Source organism: Phocoena sinus, chromosome 4, assembly GCF_008692025.1.
Source record: "Phocoena sinus isolate mPhoSin1 chromosome 4, mPhoSin1.pri, whole genome shotgun sequence".
In the NCBI taxonomy this organism is placed as follows: domain Eukaryota; kingdom Metazoa; phylum Chordata; class Mammalia; order Artiodactyla; family Phocoenidae; genus Phocoena; species Phocoena sinus.
Genome location: NC_045766.1, coordinates 33,260,143 through 33,288,134, shown reverse-complemented (window position 1 = coordinate 33,288,134; position 27,992 = coordinate 33,260,143).

Genomic DNA, 27,992 nt, shown 5'->3' with positions numbered 1-27,992 from the left:
GGGAAAGGCCACAACAGTGACAGGCCTGCGTACAGCAAAAAAAAAAAAAAAAAAAAAAAAAAAAAAATTCATCTAAACCTAATTCTGTCCCTAAGGCCCCATCTCCAAATTCTATCATATTGGGGATTAGGGATCCAACAGTTGACTCTATAGCAGTCATTTTGAGATTCATACTAGTACTTATCCCCACTGAGCTTTTGCAATGCTAAGCATAGAGTAGGCAGTTGGTTAAATTTTGCTGGCTAATTGATATCCTATGTATAGTAAATGAGCATAGATTTTTAAAACATTGATTAAGTATTACCTAACTATAAATGTGGACACATTGCCTCTTAAAGTTTCTGCTGTATTGATTAAGTACTTACTTGTCTTGATAATTTATTGTGTTAGCCTCTGGAGGAGAAAAAAGAGCTAGAAACAGTAGCACCACTGCAAGCAGCCTTACTCAATAGGCCAGGGATTATAGCATAGCTACTTTAAGATTTGCTTGCAGATCAGAAATTAAAAGCAGATAAATTGAGTGTTGCTGATTTTTTTTTTTAATCTAAAATAATTCCTCCTTCCTGTGCCTTACTCAAGATCTAGCCCTATTCCTGGGGAAGCATTTCTACAGCTAAAACAAATCAAACAGCATAGACTGAGAGAACCCTATGTGCCAGATTCACCCTGCTATACTGATAATGAGGGGAATTATTTCTTTCAGAAAACCCAGTTAAAATCTCCATTCAATTTGCAGATAGGTGAATGGAGGAGTTATTTTGGACATATGAACCAAACCATGCCATATGGAAAGCAAAAACAAAGGTCTGCAAAGAGATGTTTGTCTGTACTCAAAAGAACATACATTTCGGGCTTCCCTGGTGGTGCCGTGGTTGAGAGTCCGCCTGCCGATGCAGGGGACACGGGTTTGTGCCCCGGTCCGGGAAGATCCCACGTGCCGCGGAGCGGCTGGGCCCGTGAGCCATGGCCGCTGAGCCTGTGCATCCAGAGCCTGTGCTCTGCAATGGGAGAGGCCACGACAGTGAGAGGCCCACGTACCGTGCAAAAAAAAAACAAACACACACTTCTCTTTCTACCTGCTTATACATTTCAGGTGAAAAATACAAACACACTGTGTTCCAGTGTGTACTACCCTTAGTTTGTTATGTAATGGGGCTCTGCTTTCTCTTTATATATGAACTATAGATTCTTGAACAAAACAACAAAAAATTCTATCAGATTAATACAAAACTTCCTTAGGAAAAGGCCCTTTGGAGAAAATCTTAATTTATTTTTATCAGCATGAAACCCTCCTGAGAATATGGTGAGCTCTGTTTCCTCCCTGAGATACCACAGCTTGGAGTCTGGCAGCATTTCCACCATCTACCACCCACAGAGCTTGATTTTTTTTTTTTAAAGTTATTTTCCTCAATATAATGAGACCAGTGATTTCTAACAGCAGTCACGTTCAATTTTCTTCTGGAATTGTCAGTTATGTATCTAAATGTTATTTTCCTGCCGTCATTTATATTTTGAAATTTAGATTTACAGAAGAGTTGCAAAAATTTTCTTTGTATGCTTCACTCAGCTTCCTGTCATATCAACCATGATACATTTATTAAAACTAAGAAATTAACACAGGAACAATGCTATTAACTAAACTCCATATTTTGTTTGGTTTTGTCAGTTTTCAACTAGTATCTGATGTGTCCCAGGATCAAATCCAAGATTCTATGTTGCATTTAGTCATCATGTCGCCTCAGTCTCCTTTAATATATAGTAAGTTTCTCAATCTGTCCTTATCTTTGATCTGGACACTTTCTGCTGTTTTGAAAGCCCTTTCCAAATACACCTTTTCATACATGCAGGATACCTTGTAACCATTGAATAGAATTTTTAAAAAAATATACTTAAGAAACACCATGTGGAAATAACTTATATTCAAAAAAATCCTTGAAAGGAGCAAAGTATTTGTTGAATTAAAAAAAAATTACCCAGGAAGAACTCATCCTTTGGCTTTTTTACTTAACTTTCCTGCTTCTAGTATCGCTGTAACAAAATACAGTGGGTACATCTTAAACATTCAGAATAATCTTTTTAATGTATGACTTTATTATGCAGTTTTTATATTGATGGTTTCATAATCACTTGCATAAATTCCAGACTCTTTAGCATGGCATGTAAGGTCTCATGATCTGGCTCCCACCCATCCCTCAAGAAGCACCTTTAGCTATGCCTGACCACTTGTCAAGTCCTCTGTGGTAGGCAGCCTCGGAGAGCTTCCAATAATCCCCATCTCCTTTTCTTTATGACACTGTGTAATCTATAATCTCTTTTGAGCGTGGGCTGAATTTGACTCATTTCTTAGGAGTAGCATATGCTTAAAAAGTAAATGAATGCCATTTCTGAAACTGTTAGAACACCCAAGACAGAAGCCACAGTCTTTGTTATTTCTTCCGTTTGAGGGAAGCCAACCACTGTTTGTGAGTGGCCTTAAATTTCTCCTCAAGTGGGCCTCTCATTATCTCTGGCCAGTAGCCAGTGAGGACCTGAGCCCTGCTGATAGCCATGCAAGTGAGCCTGGCAGCAGGTCCTTTCCCAGCAAATCCTGGAGATGACTGCAGCCCTGGCCCACCATTGGATTGTAGCTCTGTAAGAGACCCAGCTCAAACCTCATTGCTGTTTTGAAACCATTTCTGACTATCCCTGCCCTTAATGATCTCACCCATTCAGTTACTTACTGTCTCATACTGTTCATAAAGTGCTACCCTAGCAGACTCTTTAGAATGGCGAAGTGTCTTTTCTTCATACATATCAACAACATTTCTGAGCAAGTAGTTAGGTAAATCCGTATTGATTAATTGAAGATGGCATTTAGCTTTTGTGTTTCTTGAAGCCTAAATTAAAATGATTAAGCTGAATATACATATACCGCCAACAACTCTAAAGCAACCTTGAGATACATGCCTGATAATGATGCTGAGAATGCAAACACCGGGAAATGGTTCGTGAAATCTAAGCTGAGAGCTAGAAGCATAGTCTTGAGGTCAGTAGGCAAGTGAAGACTTGGCTATGGGAAGAGCACGAGAAGATGCGCAGATGGGGCTGAGTGCTGCATGGATGGGAGGCTCTGGCCTAACTGGATGGAGCTTTGTTATAGGGAGCAGTGTGACAGGTGTTTGCACAGGCAAGCCCAACTGGGAAGATGTAAGCCCTGATCCACAAAGGAGAAGCCAGTTTGGTATTGGCCTAGGTGTTCTGTAGTCTAAATTGCAATTCTGGAGGACACATATCACTGTTACCTACCTGTGAGCTCTTATTAATACAGGGTCATAAACCCCTGAATATCCCACAGAGTGTTTCAGGGAATCACAAGAAGTGTTCTACCTGAACTCACAAGTGAGTCACATCAGTTACCACGTGACATCCATGTTCGTTCTGTTTCTCTTTTCCCATACCTCCCACCCCGTCCCTAGAATAGGACCACCACTCATTCCTTTTGGCCCCTCCCTGGACTGCTATATACCACCCCTCCCACAGAGCGTTAAGGAGACATATTGTAGGTGGGCTGTCACTGCTTCCTCTGGATGGGGCTCGGGGCACTCAAGCTTCTGGCCATCTGTCATTATAATCATTGTAGTCACATTGCCTGTATCATCTATGTGTTGCCCTGATGTGTTATAGACTAAACAAAACAAGTTATCAATTTCTAATCATGGTTTTATACCCTACTCACATCTTCTACCTCCCAGGGCTTAGTCATGAGTCCAGCCAGGGGCAAGTAGAACAGAGGAGGGAGCTGGACATGAAGAAAAATCTTCGTGATAACCTTGATGTTTTATTCGTCTTTTCTTCTTCCTCAGCACTAAGGCTGCCTTACTCTGTCAAGTGTGTTGTGTCTGATCCCCTCTTTATTCAGGGACTATGTAGTAATCCATCCATAGTCTTCTGGTAGGTTGACCCAGATATTCTCAGGCTTCTCTCAACTTTTGGTGGGGAACACAGCTGGGGCTTAAGCCAGGACCACAGCTGTACGATGCTCATGTATGAGCACGGGGTGTCAGACTGGGAGGGAGTTGTGTCTCCCAGATAGGGACAGGACCAGCAAATACAAGAGGGAGACTTATGTGTTGGGATGGACAAGGGGAGAGACAATCTGCATGGATTCTGCAGACACGGGTCAATATATTATTGCCTTTGCTTGACATTTTATTCACTGTTTGCACGTGATTGTATTTAAAAGTAAGAGGCAAGCAAGGGACTAAAATTATTAATCTTGAGGTTTTATTTTTATAATCAAGGTATGCAGTATGATTTAAACTAGAGTGATCAGGAAGACCAGCTAGGAAATTATTGAAATAATCCAGGTGTAGAGTGATGAGCGTGCTTTATACTTTGCTTGCCTGTCAGGAAACTCGGAGTTAAGTTTTGTGCTGACTTGTAGTAGCTGTCATTTATCCAGATTTAGAGTATGATTGCCTTTCATTTTCATCTTTCAAATGATATACGTGCTTCCTTTGCCTTACTGGTCTTTGGTTTTATTTGACTTGATTTTCCCTTAAGTCACCACATCTTACTTTTTAGAAGTAAATAGGCTCTAAGTAATAAAAATGAAAATAAATGAAAAAAAGGTTTATTGCTAGTTATGGCAAGACTGGAGATGAGTGTTGCTTATTTGACATGTAGCCTTTACAAACAGTAGAGGATTTTAGAAAGGACTGGTTTAAGAGATGTCGCCGAGTGGATGAGTGGTGGTGGTGACTGGGAGTTAGAGAACAAGGTTAAGATGGCATTAGTAACTTTTAAACTTCAAATGACAAGAAGTTGGGGCTATGTTTCAGAAATTGTTGAACTCTAATAAGGATATGCTGTGTCTCTACACCCACTTTAAACATCAGTGATCAAAACTGGGTAATGGCCTGAGTAATAACAGGGCTCAGTAAGATCTGCTCCTTTCCAAGGCTGGACAGGGGCAGAAGTAGGAAGGATGGTATGATCAGAGTTCCCAGGCAATTCACACAGAGCAGATGTACTCATCGTTACCATAGAGCAGTGACTGTATGGGGAACATAGTTATGTGTTAGGCATTATTAATTAGTGAGGACACTTGCTCTTCAAAAACTTAAATACAACGTAATGAAAAATTAGCAGATGTTCTATAAATCTATATAAATGTATAAAACATATGTTTTATTAACTGTAAAACAATTGTTGGTTTAAATGGCATTTACCTGGCACTAAGTTCCAGGGAAGTTGCTAGGTGATTTCACTTTTGAGCTATAACTGTTATTTTTCTTAATTATTCCTCGCATGAAATTCTTCCTGTTAATTGGTTTCCACTGTGTCCATTCAAGAGGAAGAATCCCTTGCCCTATCTCTTTTGTTCTAGTCACTTTTTGCATCTTTATGTGGCCCCTTTAACCTTTGGGAACAGTTGGGGATGAAAATGAGGAGAGATCAACCCACCTGAGGCTCCTGTTCACTGAGTGATTATTTTACCACTGTTCCATGAGCCCAGCGCTAGAGAACTTTCCTTCTAAACAGTGGACATTTCTTCTCATGGGCTTCTAAAATAAAAAGTCATGGCCCACTGCTGAGCATATATCCTGAAACACTCAGTTAAAACCACAGGAAGAACTATTGGAGAATGTGAAAGCTTTGTCCTAATACAATTTCATCTGAAATGTTATATTCTTTGACTCTCTAGGGGAGAAAAAGAAAGGAAATAGAAACAAATGAAAGAATAGGAATGGATGTGAAGGAATCCAGCCAAGCAATAGGTTGCCACACAGAAACACAGAGAAAGGTTTATACTAGCCAAACAAAAGCTTGTCATAGGACTGGGAATCAGAGGAGCGGAACCTGAAGATAAGTACCAAACATCATGAAAAAATGAATCCGTGTGAGAGGGAGAAAAGTAGGACATACATTCTTTTCTCTAAGTGGCTTTAACAACATTGGGTTAGCAAAGAAAATTACTTCTTGCTGTTGGTTGGTATCGTGGTAGCAGGTCACTGGAAAAATAACCCCCTCTTCATCATTTTTTTTCATACTTTTTTTTTATCAATGCAGTTTTTCTTTTTAATTGCTTCTGTAATCACTTTCTACGATGTTAATCTATTTACAAACAAAATGTAAGCTTATCTTTCATTTAATTAACTAAACTTTTGTCGAATACATTCATATTTGGGGGGAATTAAGACCTAAGATTTGAAAACTTTAATGCCTGCTTTATGAATTATTAATTGCTCTTATTGACTCCATATTTTTTCATACTTTCGAGGAAGGAAAATAGACCTTAGAGAAAGGGGTAAAAATCAGACTGTGACAGCAAAGATTTCTTTTGAGCCTGATTTTATGCTAGACTGTTAAGTAGTCTAGAAATTTCTTTAGAAGATTTATACCTGACTGATAAAAATAGTTTAATACATCATACCCAGGAATCACTGGTCTTTATAATTAATATTTAAAACTTTGAATGCTTTTCTATTTAAACATGGTAGGTAATATTTCTTTATTGCCATATCTTTAAGTTAAAAGACATCTCGAATGTAAAATACATAGAACTCAAATATGATATTCCATTCTTCAGTGCTTCTTATACATAAGCCACAGTGTTAGGTGCTATAATTCAGATTATGTCAGTTCTTTAAGACCTTTTGGTGTCTTCCCGTTAAACTTGGAATGAAATCCGAACTCTCACAGTGATGACCTGTGATCTGGCCTCCACCTGTCTCCCACTTCATCTGGACCACGCTCCCTCTCTTCTTCCAGTGCCTCTCACGTTCCAAGCTCTATGCTACTGCAGGTCCTTTCCACTTGCTGTTTCTTCTGCCTGGAATGCTAACTTGCTGTTGTGTTTCTTTACAGGTGACTCCTTCCCACTCTTCAAATCCCAGCTTAATGTCATATTCTCAGAAAGACCTTCCCTGATTCTCACTTTAAAGTTGCTTTCCCATCTACACCCCACACCCCACCATCACTGATTCTGCCACAGCATGCTTTTGTTTCCTTCATAGAGCTTGTCACAGTCTGTCTTCTTGTTTACTTGTTTGTTTCCGCAGCTGTACTAGGGACCTTGTCATTATTCTTTTGTATCAAAAGAATATCAAATCCTGGAATGGTGCCTGACACACTCAACATATGCTACTTATTTGCTAAATGTAAGAGATGAATAAATGCAGGGAATAGAAACTAATAGTTATAGAACCCTACTTTTATATCAAGCATTTTAGTTGACATAGTTATTGTGAGAAGTGTTTTTCCATCTCACTGATGAGAAGAGTGGGAACTTAGGTCTTATAGTGGTGCTGAGTCCTTAAGGAATGCCCAGTCTAAGTATATCATCAGCGAGTGAGCTCATTATATAATGGATCTAGATTTTCTGTTCTTCCACTATGGCCTGTTGACATCTCATATAGCAAGCTTAGATTAAGTGGTTGGATTTAGCCCTGCTCATCATGCCTCCAGTGAATCATGCATGTGTTTGTGGGTATGAATGTCTTTATGAAATACCTTTTGGAGTAAAGACGCTATCTCTTATCTCCATAACAGTGAAATGCCCATTATATTAACACGTGTGACCCTTTAATTATCATCTTTTACATTCATATAACATTCTGCAAAGGATTCTCATGCACACTGGCTCCCTTCTTGTCTCCGGTAGGCAGGCAGGGCAGGTGTTACTATCTTCCTGTTGTAGATGCTGCTGCTGAAGTTCTGTGATACTAAGTGGCCTGTCCAAGGTCATACAGCTGGTATGTGGTGGAGAGGCCTCTTGGCCTCCATCGTCTGACCCCAGAGCACAGTTCTGTTGTTCCAAGGCTCATCCTGTCCGTCCTCCCCACCCCAATGCTCTTCTCTGAGCATTTCCTGAAAGTCAGCACTATGACACAGTGAAAGCTTTAAACAGAGGTGAGAATGAAGGGGCTCTTGGTAGGGAAAACAGATGAGCCAACAGATCTCTGTGCCTGCTTCCCATCTCTCCCCCGTGTCCCTCTCCTGCCCCCACTCCTACCAAAAAAGTGTTTCCATGGAGCCCTTACTTCCATGCTTACTGATCCATGATATTTTAATAGGTGACAGGAATGAGATAAATATTTCTTCTCTGATCATTTGACCCAATGTGCTAATAAAGCATGTCCTAAAATGTCTCAGATAGTTTCCTTGCCCTCCATTCCCACTAGTCCTACTCTAGTTTTAGTCATCATCTTTCTATTGTCTTCCAACGGTTTTGACTTTCCTCTTTCCTTCAGCCTAGCTACCATCCATTTCACTCCCTACACTGTAAGTGGGGCTTGCGTTCTGTAGCACAGATCTAATCATGTTGCTTTTCTCCTCCCAAGTGATCAGTGGCTCGCCTTTGCTTATAGCCTTTGCTTATAGCCTAAGTCCAAACTCTTCAATGTATCATCCAAAGCCCTTGATGACTGAGTCCCTTGCTGTTCCATCTCCCTTCCTGATATATACCATGGTTTTCTTTTAAAAAAGACTTCTGCCTGTTGTCTGCATGTGCCATGAAATCTCATAACCCTTGTCCCTTTTTATGGTGTTCCTGCTTCCTGGAATGCCCTCTCTCTACTTCTCTGTAAAGTTTAGCTCCAACATAACTTCCCATTTGATGCTTTCCTGGACTTGCCTCTATTACCCCTTTTTACCAAAGAAGATATTTTTCTTCCATCCTTGCTCCCATGGCAGTTTGCTTAGGTATCTATAATTAGGGCTACAGTTATGTTACTTTGTGGATGAGAATTAACTCGGTACTTAACGTGAACATGAAAGCCAGGAAAAGGAAATTGGAGGAAAGGATTTGGTGGGGCAGTGGTGGGGGGGTGAGAAAATTAGTAGAGACTGCATGGGACATAGCATCAGCAGAGCTCCATGTAAGCAAGTGAACTAAGTCCATGATTTACTGGAATTGCTTTCTATTACCTAAGTGAAAACTTATCCCAAGTAAGATACACTGGTTGAAAATGAAAAATAATGCAGTTGACAAAGATGTGGAGTATTTTAGAAGTGCTTGAACATGTAGAGTCCTAATCTTAGTTACAGGGCTGGCAGAGAAGGCTGACTTCCCAAGTCTCACCTCCTGCCTGTGGTTTTTATTCTTCATTCTCTACAACCTAGAAACCATGTAGTATTTGGCAAATTTGACAAACATATCACATACGTAATTACATCATTTCACACTGAACATCTGTAGCCCTCTTATTTGGCTACAAGGAAGTGCAGGAAAAATCAGATGGGACATTGGATGAGAGGTCAAAAACCCCTGATAAATCCTCTCACACGGTGACATTGTTAGACGAAGTTATTGCAAAATACTTCCAGGTTGGTTTGGGGACTTTCAGAATTTTCAGTATTTTAAAAGGAACAATACATTTCCTTTTTGCAAGAAGGACACTTCTGACCAAGGCAGCTACAGTGACACACTTTCCGGAGATGAGAGAATAGTGCACACACATGTTCACCAATCTTAGAAAAAGGAATGAGATGTTGGCAGATGCTGTGCTCTTAACTTGAGGAAAGGACTCTGCTTCTTTAAAGGAAGCAAATTAGTTGCAGGCAGCCTCTGACAAGTTGAAGAAACATCTGGAACGGCTGATAATAGACTGACTTCCTGAAATGTGGGTTTGACTATGATGACTTCAGACAGGAAGCTTATGTTTCTTATTGTAACATTGGAAAAAGACATAAAATTACAAAGTAAAACTGATTAACTGCATACAGAATTGGAATTCTTTAGTATATTAAAGTTATTAAGGTTTAACATTGTTATCTTCAGGAAGATCTAACAGTTATCAAACATTTTTTATCTACTCTCCTTCATAGGGAATATTTAGACAAAAGTACATCGATTTTCTTTAAAGTCCAAATGCTATAATCTCTTCTTCAAATTATATCCTGGAGGCAGTTTTAATAGAAATTACATTTCATTCCTCCAAACCAGAATTTTGATGTGAAAAAAGTTTGAACTATGATAAAGTTGAGAGCACTACCAAGGAGAAAAATTAATAACCAGTAAAGAAATGAACCACATTTTTCTAATGATATGGCTGTTGGCCTTTTAAGACCTTAAAGCAGGGCTATAAGAATAGTCCTTGGAGTTATCAAGTACATGTGCAATATTTTAGATTTTATACACGTGTCAGTATTGTACATGAATATAAATTCAGGGCATTCTCTCAGGAGACTGGGAAAATCCTTTAGCACTATGTTCTACCATATTCTATCTTGTTTCCCTCATTACCAACAAATTGCAGGGCTCTGTTAATATTTAAATTAATATTCATGCCATTTAAGGCACCCCACATACTTAGGAAGTATTCTTCTGTGTTTAAAGGAATATGCATATATTTTAGTGCCAAAACTTGAGTGTCCTTTGGGGCTTCATGTTGGCCATCTCTGCATACATGAAGTTGTAAAGCAACTTTTCTTTCACGTGGGAAGAATGAGCTACCCCTTATCTCCTCTTGTCAGACAGGCACGTACATCCTGGCCTTTGACCAAAAGTTGCATATAATCAAGAAAATAGCAATTCTTTACTCAATTGCTGTTAATGAGGAAGGGTGCTTTTTCATGAATGCGGAGTGCAGTGTCCATCTAAATATGGTCGTGGACACATGCTTTTAAATCTTACACAAAGTTCACACATCAATTTCTTACTAGTTACATTTGTTACATTATAAAAAATTAAGCCTTCAGTTTTTAATCACATGCAGATGTTGTACCTTTGTTCTCTACCTAATGTCCCCTTTGTACTTTATGTCCAGCCAAGCAAACTTTCCAATCTTCCCCTGACAGGTTTTACTTTCTGGTGTATGTTGGCCCACACTGCTTCCTTTCCCTGCGGTGTGCTTTCTCATTTCTCCACTTCTCGATGTCCTTCCCATCTTTCTAGGATTGATCAACTCAAATGCAAACTTCTATTTTAAGACATATCCATCACCTCTTCAGTAATTAGTCTTTTTCTCCTTCAATTGAGCTCTATTATTTTGTACATTTAATTCAGAACATATTAGGCCGTCCTATGTCCTGTAGGGGTTGGGAAAGTAAGAGAACACTTACCCTCCAAAATTAGAAAACAAGGCATGTACAACATAACCATAATATTAGCAGATTCATATTTAGTATCTGTATCCTACTGATTGAAATGGAATGATTTGAAGTTGTGTGCACACACATGCATGTATGTACACATAAGGTTCACCTAATACTGGGCCTGGAGTGATTAAATAGGAATTTAATGGTATTGCATAGGAGATTTCATGGCATTTACCCTTTTTTCCGGTTGGGGATTAATTCATTTATCTGTTTAGCTCCCAAGTGATTCTTTGGCTCAAAAGGGAATTAAAGTACATGTTATCAACATTTTCTTTTATTACTATAAAAATGCTTATTGCAAGATGATTTAAATTTGTACATGTGTAAAACAAAGTATTGGTATACACATACAGGTATTTCAAGGTAACAGAGCTAGGATTTGAACCTAGGCAGGCTGGCCCCAAAGTCTGTGCTCTTAATCACATTGTACCATATGCTGTCCCTTATAAAGCTGTCTTTAAACTTTCTCCTTAATGTTTAGGTACTTCTCATTCACAAATTTCAGTTCCACCATTCCAGAAACGCTTTGGTACACTAAATAAAATTGAGGGGCATTATACAAAAAACAATGTGTGTTTTAGAGAAATTCACCTTGTGTTTTCCCTAGTTATACTCTACATTTACATATAAAATCTGTCTTCAAGGAGAAAGAGAGAACCATTTAAGTCTGCATACAGCCTGGACCCTTCCCATGCCCCCTCTCCAAACATGCATACACACATCCTACTGCCACCTGAATCTCACAGTCCTGATGCTGGAATCATAAGTAGCATTCAACCTACTCCCCACCTTTGAGTCCCTTTTCCATTCTAACTCTAGACATTGGGTCAAAAGAGGTGGGCTTGGTTTCCCTCAAGTGCAGAAACCTACCACTTGCAACTTCCTTCCCCTTCAGAAGGAGCAGAAGGTAGCAGAGTCCCGCAGAGGGGGCTTCTGTTGAAATTCAGAATCTCCCCAAAGGTGGACCTTGGTCTATAGGGTGCTCAATACCCTTAAATCATAATGGATTTACAACCCGTGGTTACAGAGTTATACTTTTTAGGTACATTTCAAGTGTCTGTGGACTCACCAGAGGACTTTACAACTAGTGAAAACACTATTTCTGTGGTAAATTGCAGGTCACTCGTTTGGAACTTGAAACACACAAAACTTTGGAAATAGCGTATATCTGAAATATATATATAAAGTAAGTATAGGTGCAAATTAGACACCCAACTTGATTCTACAAAGATGCATAGTCAAAGGAATGCAAGTGGACCATGAGTTTCATTATCCAGTAGCAGAAACAGTATTTGTAGAAGTTCTTGAATACCCACTTTTAGAAGGAGCTGAAGAAAAGGACTTTGCAGTCCAGTAGTTAAAGACTATACCAAATGACTGGGCTAGTAAAATAATAATAACTAGTATTTCTTAGGCACTTAACCTCATTCCTCAACTTCTCCACCTGTAAAATGGAGGTAATGACAGTACTTACCTCATAGGGTTGTCACGTGAGTAAATGAGTTAATGTATATGAACCACTTAGAGTGCCAGGCAAATACAGGTACGTTAATACCCATCATTAGCACCAACTGATCATCCACAAACCCTTATTATGAACGAACAAATAGAAGATTCCTTCAGGCACCAGAGGAGAATCCGTCTATCCCCAAAAATGTACATTAGGCTGCTGTATGTAAACAACCAAGCAATCTTTAAACTTCCTTTTTTTAAGGGAAGAAAAGAAACTGCAAAAAGTCTGCCAGTCTTAACTGCTATTGAGAACGGGGTTTCTTACTGAAGGTGAAGAAAATATTCTAAAATTAGATTGTAGTGATGGTTGCACAACTGGTTATATACTAAAACCATTGAACTGACATTTAAATGGGTGAGTTATATGGTACATGGCTTGTCTTAATAAAGCTCTTAAAAATCTGACCCTCTTAAACATTCTTTCTGGATATTCTTTCTGGATATGGGAATTTGCCCTATCTGAAAAGGCAAATCAGGATAACACTGTTAAAGGTTTTTCAAAGACGATAATTATTTGTGAAAACATACCTATAAGGTCTGGGCATAATAACAAGATCTGGTACTAGTTTCATGCATTAAACAATTTTACATCTGAATAATTTTATTAGAGGGAGACTTTTCAGATTTCACTAAGAAGCTTTCACCCTAGTGTTTCTGATACTAATGTTAGGTTTTTATTTTATCCAAGTGCTAAGTTTCACAGAAGCTCTACTCAAGTCACATCACTTATATTCCAAAGAAATAAAGCAGTAAAATTGGATTCAGATCAATGTGACCTTCATCAAGAAGTTCTGCCACACTTTTTAAGAAAACTCACATGACATCTTAAAGGCTCACCAAGAGTGACCCTTCAGCACACAATCAGTCATGGTAATTAAACAATGGAGATGAGATGTTTCCAATCTACTGTTTATCCTCTGTCTGAAGATCAAATTCCTCCATAGTGGCTACAGTGAAAGTCAATCTTATTTTTATTAACTACACATTCAGCTGGTAACTGTTGGGGCTGACATAAGCCCAACTGAAAGACCTAGGACCTTATGACATCCTTTTCACACTCATTTATTGGTGACTGTGATCTCAGTGGAGGCTGTAACTGCCCTGTAAGGAGAGATACCACGTGGGTTCTGTCTTTCACGTTGTGAGATTGATCATCAGAAATGCCAGTCATCAGTCTTCCGATGATAAAACTTGTTGAAAAGTATACTTCAAGCGCACAGGCTCCAGACGCGCAGGCTCAGCTCCCGTTGCGGAGCACAAGCTCTGGACGTGCAGCCTCAGCGGCCATGGCTCACGGGCTCAGCCGCTCCGCGGCATCTGGGATCTTCCCAGACCGGGGCACGAACCCATGTGCCCTGCATCGGCAGGCAGACTCTCAACCACTATGCCACCAGGGAAGCCCTCGTAATCTCCTTTTAAACTTGAAATTCACATCCTTTGGAGAGGGAGGGCAGGGGAAGATCTGTGATATGAATTAACTTTCTTTTTCTTTAACTTTATAAGCATATGTATTTTGAAAAGAGACATGCATGATGGTTTACTGTTTTTTGAAATTGTTAGTGTCTTAATTTAATGATGTGCCATCCTGGCATGTTGGGTTAGGTTTTTTTTTTAACTTTTATTGGAGTATAGTTGATTTACAATGTTGTGTTAGTTTCAGGTGTACAGCAAAGTGAATCAGTTATACATATACATATATCCACTCTTTATTAGATTCTTTCCCCATATATGTCATTAGAGTATTGAGTAGAGTTGCCTGTGCTGTACAGCAGGTCCTTATTAGTCATCTGTTTTATATATAGTAGTGCGTATATGTCAAACCCAATCTCCCAATTTATCCCCCCTCCCTTTCTCCCTGGCAACCATAAGTTTATTTTCTACATCTGTGACTCTTTGTTTTGTAAATAAATTTATTTGTACCATTTTTTTTTAGATTCCACAACTTGTTTCTTATTGGTTTTATTTTCTCTCTTCAGCTACACTAAGACAGCTACTGCTTCTGCATCTGGTTTTCTGCCTAAGAACTTCTGTTCTCATTTCTTTGTTGTGATCTTGTTTCCCATTCTCGTTGACCTTGGATATTTGCCTTTTTAAAATTCCTTCACCGTCATTATAATAGAGTTTTGGGAAAGAGTAGAAAAAATGCAGGTGTTCAAACTACCATGTTTAACTGGAAGCCAAGAATTTATATTACATTAAATGTAATCTTGATGGTTCTAGCTATCAGTATTTGCCAAGATCTTTCGGGTGCTAGTATTGTCATCCAGCACACTGTGTGTATCACCAAGCTTTTTGACATCTGCAAATATATCCTTTTGAGGAGTTTAGGATGAACATAGCTGTTCAGTTAAGTTTTTCTAAGGTTTTCAGCAAAAGAGTTACCGTGCTCTGCTCCCCTAATAGGAATCGGGCTGCCCTGTATGAAGACTCCATCTAAGCTGTATACATCACCTTTTGTTCTTGAGTTGTGATCAGAGCTTCTTAGAAGTTTGTCAGGATATTTGAAACAAATGCCTTGCCCCCCAGTATCTCTGTCTCTCTAACACACACATCCACATCCACACAGAGTAGTTAACAATCTATAACCAAATGCATCTATAACTTCTGGGTTTTGAATAGCATAGTTTGGGGCTGTGACCTTAACTGGCGTGGTTAGCCAGAGTGCAAGTAGCTGATAACTTTTAATAATATATCATTGATTCTCACTTTTTAGACCTTTCCACTATGCTTGCTGATAGCCTCTACTTAACAGGGATTGAAGGTGATCCATAAGGCACAAACACAGTTCTTGTGTGTACCTTATGCTTTACAGGAAAGGGCTTAAATCAATTTGATGGAAGATGCCAACGTATTCTAGAAAGAATCAAGACTTTCTCACAAATGCAAGAAAGGCCAAATTAAAGCAAAATAAGTAAAATTCTGATTGTGATATCAGATTCCACTTTATTCAGATATCTAAAATGAAATTATATAAAGTCTGAGCTGCAACTTAATATCTGTAGAAGCTTTGTGTTTGAAACTTTGAAGCTAAAATATTTGAGCTTGTTTACTTAAGCTAGTCTCCTTACCGTAATCGGTGACGTATCCCAAAGCTCTCCTGTTTTAAGGTTGATATTTACAAGTTCTCTTGATCGTTATTGAAATCATTATTGTACATATATACCATTTCTCTTTCTGTCCTCTTAGGTGAAACTAATTGTTCACAAAACCTAAAAGTTGAATATCACAAATGGTCATAATTATCTTTCACTTTCAAGTTACAAAGGCATATTCCCAGCTAAATTATATACTAAAAGATATAATTCTCCTTTTTGAATCATCTGTCCCTAAGAGGAAAAGAATTTGAACCTCATCCAAGCTAGCTTTATTCTTAAATAGCCATTACGTGTTTTTACTTTCATTCAAGAATTCACATTATTAAGAATCATAAATCGGTTGATCTAGATAAACATAAAAGTTGTGATTTTTTTCTGCATATTCTTTCAACAGTCTTGAGTCGTAACAGTGGTAACTGAAGGGGGAATGAAATGTTTTACATCAACTTAAGCCCTAAGTATCAGTGAATTCAATTACAGTGATGCACAGTGCTCCTTTAGACTTCCTTGGTTCTGATAAGTCTATTTCCTAAAATAGAGTCCTGGAAGGCCCCGGAGATGGGCACACCCACTAGCCAACTGCTGTGCCATCACTCCCCAGGAAAGCAGCTTGTCTTGCTGATAATTAGTAGTTTCTCTGAGCATGGACTCTGCCTTGTAACATTAGCTCATCATTTCTCTTGGACTTGGAGAGGACCTGACTCTGTATGACATGGGATCAGAAGCAGATGCTGGTGTATCTGAAGCACAGTGCAGGGAAGGTGAGTGAGACTTACCGCGGTGCTTCATCATTCAGTAAAGATTGTGATACAGCTGTCACTGCTATCATTGTAAGGATCGTCCTCCCCGTTTCTTATAGTAGTTTATAAAAGGAAAAGAGAAATACTGTACTTTTTATCTAACCTCATGAGAGGCATTAGGTACTTAGACACATGGAGGCGTTATAAAAAAAAATGGTTCTGATTGTATAGCCACCTGTAATTACATATTACAGTTAGGCTAGGGCAGTTCAGGTGTGATTCATTATTTCACTAATGCTTCTCTGTGTGATTTTTTCCCCCCTATTATAGTGGGAACTCTTCCAATAGTGGCTAGAGAGGTGGGGGAAAAGGAAACTCTGACAATTTTCCTTTCACGAAACAATTTAATACACAAAAGACTTTTACAGCAAAAGCTTAAAATGAGTTCTAGAAATACTAGATTGGGCTAATCGGAACAGAAGTATTAATGCAGCAATGCAATTAAAATATTATTACCAACACCATAACTAATAACAGCAGACATTCCCAATAGCACTCAGGGAATACAGTATATACGCACTTAAAAGTGAACATGTACTTCAACAGAAAGATAGTGTAAACACAGATGTAGTGAAGGATTCCTCCAATATTCCTCCAAACTACTGTGCTACAATAACTGGGTTATGTTGAAAGGGCACAAATGTCACTGGAACACTGTTTTCCAGAAACAGTCCAAAAAGTTGGCTTTATACTTTTAAATGCCCAGAGGCAATGAATACAGGGTTTTGTTTTATGGGGACTTGAGATAATAATTCTGTCTTGGGAGAATAAGAGAGGGGTTAAAAAAAAAATCAAGACTGTTGCCTGAGGGAGAAAAACGTAAACTGTTTCCAATTACATCAAACTGAAATGAGCATATGACAGAGCTTAACCTCAGAAGGGAATGTGATAGATGGAGAGCTATATGGATACTCACAACTGTTGAATTCCTGCCGCCTCTCCCTGTGGGAGCAATGTGTTTAATAGTGCATTCGGGTCACATCTGCACTGACTGCAGGGAAATCTTATTGTGGTGTTATCTCTGTGACTGCTCTTCTGCTTGTTGAAATTTCCTACACAAAATTTGCCTGCAGGAACAGAGCGGCTTATGCAGAGGGTTCAATGGCATTTCATGTAGTTGGAAAACATTTTGAAACATCCTTATATTTTTTCCTTTTATGTCATCTCATCATTGCCTATGTTTTTCAAAAAAAACAATTTAACTTAAAAGTAGCAGATAAAGGAGCACTTCTGTCCCGTGAAACTCTAATTTGGGTAATTGTTTTTTAGAGAGTCCATATTCCTTGTTTAGTAATACCTCTTCCTTGTTGAACTTTTCCAAACAGATGTGAAAACTGAAATATGACTATAAAGGCAGGGAAAATTAACTTTTTTAGCATCTGCAATAAAATTACCATCAGAGTCACCGAATTGCATATTTATTTCTTTTGGGTTACTCCATCATTTGAACACCTATATTTACTCAAAATTATAAGTTCTGGTGTTGGCATGTAAGGTGAAAGGTAAACAGCGATTCCCCTAAAATAGAGTATGTAGAGTGTGGGTTTGTGATGCAGGTAGGGGAATGCCCCTGCTGTAAGTAATGGTGCTAGAAAAGCCGGGTCGGATGAGCACATGAAATAGGCCAAGATATAATCAGCTTGGGTGTGATGCCAGAACCAAAGAGGCCAGTCACCCCTCTGTGGCCATGTGACGGAGATTTGAGTTGAACTTCCAGGGAAGGGGTGCTGACCCTCATAGTACCTGCCAACTCTTCTACCAATGATGCTTTTTCTATATAGTTAGAAACTTCAATAAAAGAATGATAAAATCTGAATTATAAATGCTTCAATTATAATATCATTGGTTACCAAGTTCTTGTCACGCTACAGTAGAAAATATTTTCAAAGAAATAAATACCTTATCAAAGGTAAATACCTTTGCTCATGCAGCTCAATATCAAAAAAGCAAACAACCCAATCCAAAAATGGGCAGAAGACCTAAATAGACATTTCTCCAAAGAAGACATACGGATGGCCAAGAGGCACATGAAAAGCTGCTCAACATCACTAAGTATTAGAGAAATGCAAGTCAAAACTACAGTGAGGTATCACCTCACACCAGTTAGAATGGGCATCATCAGAAAATCTACAAACGACAAATGATGGAGAGGGTGTGGAGAAAAGAGAACCCTCTTACACTGTTGGTAGGAATGTAAATTGGTACAGCCACTATGGAGAACAGTATGGAGGTTCCTTAAAAAACTAAAAATAGAATTACCATATGACCCAGCAATCCCACTACTGGACATATACCCAGAGAAAACCATAATTCAAAAAGACACATGCACCCCAATGTTCATTTCAGCACTATTTACAGTAGCCAGGTCATAGAAGCAACCTAAATGCCCATCAACAGACGAATGGATAAAGAAGATGTGGTACATATATACAATGGAATATTACTCAGCCATAAAAAAGGAACGAAATTGGGTCATTTGTTGACACGTGGATGGATCTACAGACTGTCATACAGAGTGAAGTAAGTCAGAAAGAGAAAAACAAATATCGTATATTAACGCATATATGTGGAGCCTAGAAAAATGGTACAGATGAACTGGTTTGCAGGGCAGAAACTGAGACACAGATGTAGAGAACAGACGTACAGACACCAAGAGGGGAAAGCGGCGAGGGGGTGGGGAAGGTGGTGTGATGAACTGGGCGATTGGGATTGACATGTATACACTGATGTGTATAGAATTGATGACTAATAAGAACCTGCTGTATAAAAAAAAAATTCAAAAAGTAAAAAAAAAAGTACCTTATTAAAAGCCTACTATCGTTACTTGCTTATGTGATCTTTGACTTCTTATGATCCTTGTTTTGTGAAATATACTAATTTCTGTAGCCATTTATAGTAGGAAAGAAGGGAAGGAAAGGGGGAAGGATGGACGGAAGTAGGAAAGCAGAGTGGAATTGAAAGTATGGGATATGAAACGTTTACAATCTTAATTTAATGAAAGATTGGCTTTCCTTTATGGGAAGTGCCACATGGCCCTTTCTGCTCCTTAGTTCTAGAGTCCTTCCCAGACCAGAGGTGCTTTGTGTTTCTCTTTGCCACAGGAAACGCTTACATTTTGGAGACCCTCCCACCTGGGGGACACCCAGTGTATTTTCTTTGTCTGAATCAAGAGTGACTTTGGATATTTCCTCTCAGGGCCACGAGTTTTCTAGACTCTACTTTCGCCTTCAACGGCCTGGATTTCTGAGGACTGCAGTGGGTATTAAGGATGTAGCATGGCCTGTCATTTCAGACTTGTAATGACCTTTAATTGGCTTCCCTTCCTTACCTGTTCACAGGTTGGTCTTTGAAAACCAAGCACCTGAAGTCTCTATGCCACTTCTTCGCCCAGAAATACTAGTTTCAATTTTTATTCTCTTTTAAGTCATAATAGAAAATCTTGACCAAAAAAAATGGCACTATTGCAAATGCACAAGATACATGTGACCTTCTGCTTTCCTAATATAGTTACTGGTATGTGACTGAGTTTTTCTCCTCTGTGGTTTTTTTCTTCAAGTTTTAATTCATAGTGACCAACTTTATAGACAGATGTGATTTGCTGACAAAGAGGGCCAGATTGTTTTCTTTTTGGTTTCTTTAGGTGACTGGAAGTTTCTTATGGGCAGTGCCGTGTCCTGTTTCTCTTTGTCATCCTTAGGCCCTAACATGGAACCTGATATCCAATAGGTGCTCCACTGATGCTTTTAAAATCAAAATATGAATGCATTTAACCAAATTTGACATATAAACAGAATAGGTTCTTTCCCATTTGTACCCTTTAAAGCAGTTTTATACTAGTTTCTACAGTGCCTTGGGGGCGGGACTGGTCTCTCCCTCTTTAACTGCAACCTTATCTTGATATTAATGAGTTTGCCAGTATCACACTTGAATTACCATTACCATTCAAGTATCCCATGCTTCCACTGCCAAATAGTTCTTTCATGTCTCTAACATGGAGAAACATACACCTAGAGTCTGGTTGGCCTATTTATTAGGCATCCTCACTCTTAGTTTAGACTAGGCAGTATATTTTGTGTTGGTTTTGCTTTAGAGGAAACACACTTTGTTAGACTTGAGATGATTTGACACTGATCTGTTGGAATAGATGGCACCCAACCTGTGATAATTATAGTAGTGAACCCTTCAGTGATGATACTTGGAGATTTCAGATAAGCTTTCCTGCACACAAAACACAATCAGATAGTTTTATCACCGTAAGAGCTTCAGTTAGTAGTGTCCAGTTTAAATAAAACTTATCAAACAATGTTGACAGCAAAGAATGAAGCCAAGAGGAAAAATAAATATTGCTTTTACTTTCTATTTCCTCCAGCAGCCTCACCACGATTAGAACTATCTATGATGAGATATTATCTACTAAGAGTAGACAAGGAAGGCTTCTGTAGTTAGACCTGCACTTGAATCTCAACCCTATAATTTTCTCACCATGGGGACTTGGGGATTTGATTCACTTCTCTCAGCCAGGCTTCTCACTTGTAAAGTACAGAAAATATGTAACTCCACAGGGCTGTGGTTAAATAAAATGTGAAATTTCTCGTATAGTGGTTGGCAAGGTGAGCTCATTTTAAATATTAGATTCTTCCCTTCCCAAATATATCTGGTATTGATCTTAATATTTATAGTGGAAGATCAATGCCTGGGGAAGAAAATGTAAAATAACTTCATCTAACGATTTTGTTTTTTGATGAATTGATCAAAATGCTAAGCGTATTGAGTAACTTGTCTTCTAAAAGTATAAAGTAAAAGGAGAATGAGAATTTTTTTAATGGAAAATCTTGATAGAATACTGGGGAAAAGTCTTTGATTGGGGGTCAGAAGACCTACTCTCTAGTTCCACTTCTGCCCCAAGCAAAATATATCAAACACACAATCCATCTTTTTTAACTTTGTTCATCATTTCAACTCTCCCTATGAGGCAATCTCAAAGTCATCCATATTTGTTTTCCTCAGACTTTCTCTCCCTCCATGCATCTAATGAGTCATTATTTTGTTGCTTTCTGCTTCATAACGACTTTGTCATCTGCTCCGTTCTTTTTATTCTCACTGCTAGATCCTAACTCAACACTTCCTGTGTTTGCAGACAATCGCAGTAGTCTTTTAATTCTGCTTTCTATTCCATACCTCTACTCAAAAACAAAACGAAACAAACCTTGTTTGTTTCAAATAATTATTTGCCTAGATTACTGAAAAACTATCTTTATAACTAGCTGCAAGTTACCCCCATATATCTGATTAGGGTGATTACATTATACAGATGGGGCACGTGCCATGGGCTGCAGTAAAACTGGCAGGTAACTCATGGAGTCGTGCAGTAGATAGCCAGTGTGGCCTGCCACTGCGATCGATCTATAATAGGTCCAAATTACTCATTTTAACAATTCTTGGGCCTTATAACCCTTCAATGATTCTCACTGTGCATACCATAAATTCCAGAAAATCAGACAAAAACCTGGGATTCATCATCATTATAATCTAGGTCTGACCTGCCTTCCCAACCCTGTGTCCCACTTATTTCCTGATAAGCATCTTTTATGCCATCCAGACTGGTTTTCTCATGGCTCTTGCCAGACCAATCTAGAAGCTACCTGTGGAGCAAGAAAGAAGGAACAAAGGAGGAGAGGGGTGGATGAAGTATTTTGAGGATTCATACTAAGCCAAGCTGAAAAGTTATTACTAGAAGGGGACTAGGGACCAAAAGTCAGAACTTCGATTGGAGTACTACACGGTAACTGTAACTCCATTGGCTCAGAAAGGTCAAGTGAGCAGAGAGTCTGAATTCCTCAGCTTTTCATGGACCCCCATAGGCATTTTGACTATCTATTAAAGACCTTAGGATAGAAAGTTTAAATCCTAGCCTCATGATTAAAGTCCTATAGATGATGGTTAGGAAAGCAATGTGTAAAGCATATTGAATAAAATAAGAACCACATTTCATAAGGATGAAGAAAAAGTAGCTCATTGACTTGGTTGCCAGGGTCACCATAATTAATAAAGCCTGTTTGTATTGCAGAGAAAGAAAATTATGATTGCAATTAAAATAATTTGGAGCTACCAGAATAGCACTAGGGACTCCTTGTTAACTTTACTTACTTCTGTCATGTCGTGCCTCTCACTGCCTTCTGCATAACCTCATATTCTTGTCAAAATGAAGGCAAAAGAATTCCAGATCTCAGATGTGTGCTGGGAGATTAATGAAACACATTCTGGAACAGAGAGAGTGCAGAAAAAATAATACCAAGTCTTCAGCTGTTACATGTGCTGCTGCAAGTCCTCATTCTGTAGCCAAATTCTCCTCCCTCCTAGAGTTCCTCTCCCCCAAGCCCCCCAACTTTAGTTTGTCTGTCACATCGTGCTTCACATCACTGACTCAGCTTCTCAATTTCAGTGTTAGGAGAATAGTAATACTGCTGTCAACCACACTTCCACATACCCCAGAGGCCAAAAGTATATATATATATGATATTGAAAGGTGGGCTCATTTATGTGCGTAGTGATTTTCATATGTATTATATTCATACTAAAATTTAGTTGGGCATGTATCAGGTACTTATTGTGATGCTAGCTATTCCTTTAACTCAGATGTTGTGAAAAGTAAAGAAAGAAACGAGACGATAGCACAAAAGAAAAATCAAAAGTATTCAGAAATAGTTACTGCTGCTGTTGCCGGGGGGATAACTGATAGAATGAATTGGGGAGTGTCCAAAGGAAAGGGTGATGTATGCTTTCAAGTTCTACTCATCCTGGAAGTTGTTCTGTGCTTAATGATAAGAAGGGATGTTTATGAAACACACCATTACTGAAGCACAAAGATCAAAGAATTATCCCCAGATAGTAAACAGCTAAAGCCTATGCTTTATATTGAAAAATATTGAACTATAATTGCCATTCCAGCATTTGAACCAATCTTTGCAGCTGTATATAGGATCAGAAATATCTAGAACTAAGTTATAGATGAATAAACCTCCATAATTTAGAACCTAGATGTTGTCAGTGCAAGACACAGTCTCACCCTTGTTTTTGTTCATTGTGTGTCAGCTCTGAGCAAGAGGGTACTCGTTCAAACTGAACTGATACTGGATTTCTGAAAGTATTTTTATCCCCATCTGGCCAATGGAGTTATAAATAGCATAATGAAGTGGATTGGCAAGTAACAGAAATCTCACATTGAAGGATTTGGTAGAGTTTTGTTTACATTATTTATGATTAAGATTTTAATAAACTGAATATTGTCCATTTACTAATTTGAATCAGTTCTTAACATACGCTGGTGTTATCTTCAAAGAGATTCTGTGGCAAAAAATTTCTTTGTTATAGGTAAGATTTTGGACTCTAATCATACAAGATATTTCTTTGAGGACTTCACATAAAAATGGGCAGATCAGACATGCGGCACCACTTACAGAATTATGTCTCTGACAGGGCTTATTCCTTTCTAGATATTCTTCCTGACACATTGACCGTTTGGGTTTTCCCTAATGGTGAATTTTAACAAATATTTGGGAGAGCAGCAGTAAGGAATTATATTACATGTTTATGTAGAGTGTAAGTCCTAGACATACATTACATCTAGGTATATAAAATACATATAAGTATATAAAATGTATTCACTAAAAATTAATTTCTTAACAAAACACTACTACATATTTTGTCTTTTGGGGATGCCCTTTTATATTTCTTTGAAAATAATCCTTGAATAGGGTGTGTTCCTGTCTACATTTGCTATACTTATGCAGGAGTCAGAATTTATAGCAAATATATATATTCTGAGGATATAAAAATCTCACTGGAGATCATTACATGAATAGTAAAAAACAAAAGTATAAGAGCAAAACAGATATGATTAGAGGCAAAATTGATGATATGGATATCTTTAAGTATTTGTGGCATTTATTTGTTCATTCATTCAACAAATACCAAGTGCCTGCCACCTACCAGGCTCTCTTCTAGGCACTAGAAGTTAGGTGGGAGGGACAATTACTTATTGTCTAATTACTAATTATTACTTGGAAAGTGTTAACTTTGGTGGAGGAAAAAAAAACAGGGAAAAATGGTAGTTGATATTTTGTAAATGACTGGGGAAATCCTCTCTATTAAGCTTCCTTATAGAGGGTTTAGGCCAGGAAGGCAGAGCATTTCAGGCAGAGGAAGCAGTATGTAGAAAGGCCTCAGGCAGATTATACTCAAGGTACAAGGTAGTTACATACGGCCTGGGAAGGTACTGAAAGCCCTTAAGCTTTTTCTGACCAAAGGAGCCATCCAAAGAGTTTTGAACAGAATGATGACATTTGACCAGGATGCTGTGACAATTCAAAGGAGAGACGATGCTGGAATTAACGAGTGTAGTATATATCAAGGTGATGAGTAGCACCAGATCGTGAATATATTGTGGGGAAAAAAAAGGTGATATTGCTTTTTGCTGAATGTGGGGGAAGGAAGAGAATTCAAGAAGTCAGGGAGAATTCCAGGTCTTCTGATAAACAACTGGGAGAATGATGTTGCCATGTACTGAGGAGAGTTGCAGAAAGAGCATCCCTGTGTGGAGGCTGGAGACCAGAAGTTTGGGGTGTGTCAGAGACTTCTAAGTGGAGATGCACTATAGGCAGTTGGATATATGGGTCTGGAAATCAGTGGAAGGATTCAGACAAGGAATATAAATCTGGCAATTATAATATAGCCCTTCAGTGTTTAGAGGTCAGGGAGATGACAAGGAAACAACAAAGGAGACTGAGGATGAGTGATAATTGAAAAAAATGAGAACCAAGACAGTAGGCTTCTAAGATCCAAATGATGAAAGATTTTTGTGAAGGGAGTGATCACTGTACCCAATGATGATAATTTAGCAAAAAAATGAAGTCTGAGAATTAAGCAATGGCATTTGCTTCAGAAGATTATGGTTTTGTTGAGATTATTCGTTTGACTCTTTCTATAGTCCACTTAGCATTTTTTGTGGCATAAAATTACATAAAATTGAAAAATATCAGTGGCATGTATTGACAATTATAATACTAGTATTGTTCTGGGTGATCTCTGCTACTGATGATTTCTACTGCTATGAAGAGTTTCATTTAAAAGAGCTTCTGCTAGTGGACTGATGACTGGACAAGGGGGAGGAATGCTTTTATCTATTTCATCATTTGTTTTGCATTTTTTATGTAAATGGTAGCGAGCTTGTCTTGATTAGATCTAGGCCACAGCACATGTCTTTATTATGCTTGCTTTATTCACATTCCATTTTCCAGATCAGAATTAAAAGTATTGATACCATTTCAATCATGACTGCACTTAATCTAATCCCAATATACCTTTCTTATAATAATAAAGGTGTAACATTAAAAAGCAAATTATTAATTTCCTCAGTAGACTTCCTCCATATAATTTAGACTGATTATTTTTTGATCGCTTTTATTCATTCATAATTTTTAAATATAGTATTTCAGAGAATAACATAGCAGATACCCATATATTCACCCAGGATTAATAAATGCTAATATTGACTACATTTGTTCATATTTTTACAAGTCAAGAAAAATTCTGGATTCGTTGATGGTCTTTATACATGTCCCCTCATCCTTTATCTTCCCCTGCTTGCCCAGAGGAAATCACTATTCTGATTTTGCATTCATATTTGTCATTCTTTATAATATGTCCATGAACAATATATAGTATTTATGTATATCTTATAATTTTACATAAATGTTATCTTACCATATTTTTTCTCATTCAACCTTATTTCTTAACGTTCTGGCAAATTGATATGTAGATTTACTTCATTCCTTTTGCTTGATATACAATATCTTACTGCAGGATTATACCACAAATTCTCATATTAGTAAATATTTAGGTTGTTTCTAATATTTCTCCTGTTACGGAAGAACTAATCAAAATCCTTCTGCATAACTACTTGTAGACCTGTGTAAAGGCTTTTCTAGGGGGTAGCTTTAAGTTGAAATCAATTGAATGAATGTCTTTTATTAGTAATGAAAAATTGCTTTTTAAAGTGGTGATAGGATTTATATTTCTCCCATAAATTTTGAAAGTTCCCATTTTTATACATTTATTCATACTTAGTATTGTCAGACTTTTATCAATTTGATAAACTGTTGAAGTGGTTCTCTAAAGACTTAAATATTTCCCCTACCATGATGCAATCTTTCATGTTTGTTGGTCACTTGGTTCTCTTTGTCAACGAATTACCTGTTAATGTCTTTTTTTTTGGGGGGGGGGTTTCTATTTATTCTGTAGTAGTTCTACTTAGGTTTCTATCGGTACTCTTTTATTATATGCATTGCAGATGGCTTTTCCCAACCTGTGGCTTTTCTACTTTGTATACGTGAGCTTTCAAAATTATATCTTTAAAAGATTTCAGTATGCTTATTAATCTTTCTCTTTAAGTTTCGTGTGTACTTTTTATGTCCCGTTAAATAAAGCCTTCATTACTGAGAGGCCATAAAAATATCCTCCCTTATTTACTTACGGATGTGGAAAGCAAAACTTTAAAATTTTTATGCCTTTAATCGATCTGTGTTTAGATTTAAGCATGGTAAAATTCCTACACTACACATATTTTCCTTTCATATATATGTTGTCCCAGCATTGTAGAATAGTCCACCTTTCACCCACTGATTTATAATGTCAACTCTCATATGTAGCAAGTTCTGTATTGTTATGAGTGTCTTTGTGGGTGCTCTGTTCTTTTCCACTGGTCTTTTGTCTATCGCTGAACCAATAGCTAATTCACGTGTCACAAGTCAACTCTTCATTCTTTTACGCCAATGCAGTCTTTACTATTTGTGACCTTTTTTTCTCTATGAATTTTATAATTGACTTTTCGAGGTTCATGAAAAATACAGGTGATGTTTTGATTGCAACTGCATTGAATGTGAAGATTTACTTAGGAAAATTGCCATCTTCATAGTAATCTATCGTCTCACCCATCAACATTTTATATCTTTCTACTTATTTAGATCAGTTATTTATATCCATCAATAAAATTTTATCATTTTCTCAATATAGGTATTAGTATTTAGAGCTATTTTTTGCTACTTTATAAATTACTCTTGTCCTAATATAAATTTTTTTATTAGATGTTATATACGTTGGCAAAAACTATGTAGAAAATGTGTATTTTACACAAACACTCATGTCATTAGAAAAGCTTGTTAATTCTGTTCAAAACTTCTTAATTTTGTCTTTTTGATCTATCCATTTGAGAGAGGGGTGTAAATTGTTTCTCTATGATCAGAGGGGTTATTGATATCTTTTAACAAGTCTGTTTTTGCTTTACGTACTTTGGAGATACACTCTTCAGTACATATGTATTCAGGTTTCTAAGTGTCTTTATTTTACACTGAAAAATGACTCTTTATATTATTAATGGGTTTGCCAAAAGATATATTTTTTCTGATATTAATAATGTGATATGGGCCATCTTTTGATTAGAATTTGC